Genomic DNA, 3,648 nt, shown 5'->3' with positions numbered 1-3,648 from the left:
GGAGACAGTCGTGCTCCACTCTCACCACCATCAGAACATATCTTCAAAGCTATCAGCGCAAAGAAAAAAGCAACACACCACTCCCGGGAGCGCTCGAACCTTCAACTTTTCGGTTAACAGCCGATCGCACTAGCCAATTGCGCCACGGAGACAGTCCTGCTCCACACTCACCACCATAAGAACATTTCTTCAAAGCTATCAGCCTAAAGAAAAAAAAAGCGCCAAACCACCACCGGGTGGGCTCGAACCTCCAACCTTTCGGTTAATAGCCGATCGCACTAGCCAATTCCGCCACGGAAACAGTCGTGCTCCACTTTCACCACCATCAGAACATATCTTCAAAGCTATCAAATCAAAGAAGAAAGCAACAGACCACTCCCGGGAGGACTCAAAACTACAACCTTATGGTTAACAGCCGATCGCGCTAGCCAATTGCGCCACGGAGACAGTCGTGCTTCACTCTCACCACCATAAGAACATATCTTCAAAGCTATCAGCCCAAAGAAAAAAAAGCGCCGCACCACCACCGGGTGGGCTCGAACCTCCAACCTTTCGGTTAACAGCCGATCGCGCTAGCCAATTGCGCCACGGAGACAGTCGTGGTTCACTCTCACCACCATCAGAACATATCTTCAAAGCTATCAGCCCAAAGAAAAAAAAGCGCCGCATCACCACCGGGTGGGGTCGAAACTCCAACCTTTCGGTTAACAGCCAATCACGCTAGCCAATTGCGCCATGGAGACAGTCCTGCTCCACTCTCACCACCATCAGAAGATATCTTCAAAGCTATCAGCCCAAAGAAAAAAAGCGCCGCACCACAACCGGGTGGGCTCGAACTTCCAACCTTTCGGTCAACAACCGATCGCGCTAGCCAATTGCACCACGGAGACAGTCGTGCTCCACTCTCACCACCATCAGAACATATCTTCAAAGCTAGAAGCGCGAAGAAAAAAGCAACACACCACTCCCGGGAGGGCTCTAACCTCCAATCTTTCGATTAACAGCCGATCGCGCTAGCCAATTGCGCCAAGGAGACAGTCCTGCTCCACTGTCACCACCATCAGAACATATCTTCAAAGCTATCAGCCCAAAGAAAAAAAAGCGCCAAACCACCACCGCGTGGGCTCGAACCTCCAACCTTTCGGTTAAAAGCCGATCGCGCTACCCATTTGCGCCACGCAGACAGTCGTGCTCCACTCTCACCACTGTCAGAACATTTCTTCAGAGCTATCAGCCCAAAGAAAAAAAAAGCGCCGCACCACCACCGGGTGGGATCGAACCTCCAACCTTTCGGTTAACAGCCGATCGCGCTAGCCAATTGCGACACGGAGACAGTCGTGGTCCACTCTCACCACCATCAGAACATATCTTCAAAGCTATCAGCCCAAAGAAAAAAAAGCGCCGCATCACCACCGGGTGGGATCGAAACTCCAACCTTTCGGTTAACAGCCGATCGCGCTAGCCAATTGCGACAAGGAGACAGTCCTGCTCCACTCTCACCACGATCAGAACATATCTTCAAAGTTATCAGCCCAAAGAAGAAAAAAGCGCCGCACCAACACCGGGTGTGCTCGAAACTCCAACGTTTCGGTTAACAGCCGATAGCGCTAGCCAATTGCGCCACGGGAACAGTCCTGCTCCAACGCTCACCACCATCAGAACATATCTTCAAAGCTATCAGCCCAAAGAAAAAAAAGCGCCAAACCACCACCGGGTGGGCTCGAACCTCCAACCTTTCGGTTAACAGCCGATCGCACTAGCCAATTCCGCCACGGAAACAGTCGTGCTCCACTTTCACCACCATCAGAACATATCTTCAAAGCTATCAAAGTAAAGGAAAAAGCAACACACCACTCCAAGAAGGGCTCGAAACTCCAAACTTTCGGTTAACAGCCGATCGCGCTAGCCAATTGCGCCGCGGAGACAGTCGTGCTCCACTCTCACCACCATCAGAACATATCTTCAAAGCTATCAGCGCAAAGAAAAAAGCAACACACCACTCCCGGGAGCGCTCGAACCTCCAACCTTTCGGTTAATAGCCGATCGCACTAGCCAATTCCGCCACGGAAACAGTCGTGCTCCACTTTCACCACCATCAGAACATATCTTCAAAGCTATCAAATCAAAGAAAAAAGCAACAGACCACTCCCGGGAGGACTCAAAACTACAACCTTATGGTTAACAGCCGATCGCGCTAGCCAATTGCGCCACGGAGACAGTCGTGCTTCACTCTCACCACCATAAGAACATATCTTCAAAGCTATCAGCCCAAAGAAAAAAAAGCGCCGCACCACCACCGGGTGGGCTCGAACCTCCAACCTTTCGGTTAACAGCCGATCGCGCTAGCCAATTGCGCCACGGAGACAGTCGTGGTTCACTCTCACCACCATCAGAACATATCTTCAAAGCTATCAGCCCAAAGAAAAAAAAGCGCCGCATCACCACCGGGTGGGGTCGAAACTCCAACCTTTCGGTTAACAGCCAATCACGCTAGCCAATTGCGCCACGGAGATAGTCCTGCTCCACTCTCACCACCATCAGAAGATATCTTCAAAGCTATCAGCCCAAAGAAAAAAAAGCGCCGCACCACAACCGGGTGGGCTCGAACCTCCAACCTTTCGGTCAACAACCGATCGCGCTAGCCAATTGCACCACGGAGACAGTCGTGCTCCACTCTCACCACCATCAGAACATATCTTCAAAGCTAGAAGCGCAAAGAAAAAAGCAACACACCACTCCCGGGAGGGCTCTAACCTCCAACCTTTCGATTGACAGCCGATCGCGCTAGCCAATTGAGCCAAGGAGACAGTCCTGCTCCACTGTCACCACCATCAGAACATATCTTCAAAGCTATCAGCCCAAAGAAAAAAAAGCGCCAAACCACCACCGGGTGGGCTCGAACCTCCAACCTTTCGGTCAACAGCCGATCGCGCTAGCCAATTGCGCCACGGAGACAATCCTGCTCCACACTCACCACCATCAGAACATATCTTCAAAGCTATCAGCCCAAAGAAAAAAAAGCAACACACCACTACCCAGAGGGCTCGCACGTCCAACTTTTCGATTAACAGCCGATCGCGCTAGCCAATTGCGCCATGGAGAGTGTCCTGCTCCACTCTCACCACCATCAGAACATATCTTCAAAGCTATCGGCCCAAAGAAAAAAAAGCGCCGCACCACCACCGGGTGGGCTCGAACCTCCAAACTTTTGGTTAAAAGCCGATCGCGCTAGCCATTTGCGCCACGGAGACAGTCGTGCTCCACTCTCACCACTGTCAGAACATTTCTTCAGAGCCATCAGCCCAAAGAAAAAAAAGCGCCGCACCACCACCGGGTGACTCGAACCTCCAACCTTTCGGTTAACAGCCAATCTCGCTAGCCAATTGCGCCACGGAGACAGTCCTGCTCCACTCTCACCACCATCAGAACATATCTTCAAAGCTATCAGCACAAAGAAAAAAAAGCTCCACACCACCACCGGGTGGGCTCGAACCTCCAACCTTTCCATTAACAGCCGATCGCGCTAGCCCATTGCGCCACGGAGACAGTCCTGCTCCACTCTCACCACCATCAGAACATATCTTCAAAGCTATCAGCCCAAAGAAAAAAAAGCGCCGCACCACCACCGGGTGGGCTCGAACCTCCGGC

This window comes from Rhipicephalus microplus, unplaced genomic scaffold, assembly GCF_043290135.1.
Source record: "Rhipicephalus microplus isolate Deutch F79 unplaced genomic scaffold, USDA_Rmic scaffold_59, whole genome shotgun sequence".
NCBI classification, from domain to species: domain Eukaryota; kingdom Metazoa; phylum Arthropoda; class Arachnida; order Ixodida; family Ixodidae; genus Rhipicephalus; species Rhipicephalus microplus.
This window is presented reverse-complemented; position numbering follows the sequence as displayed.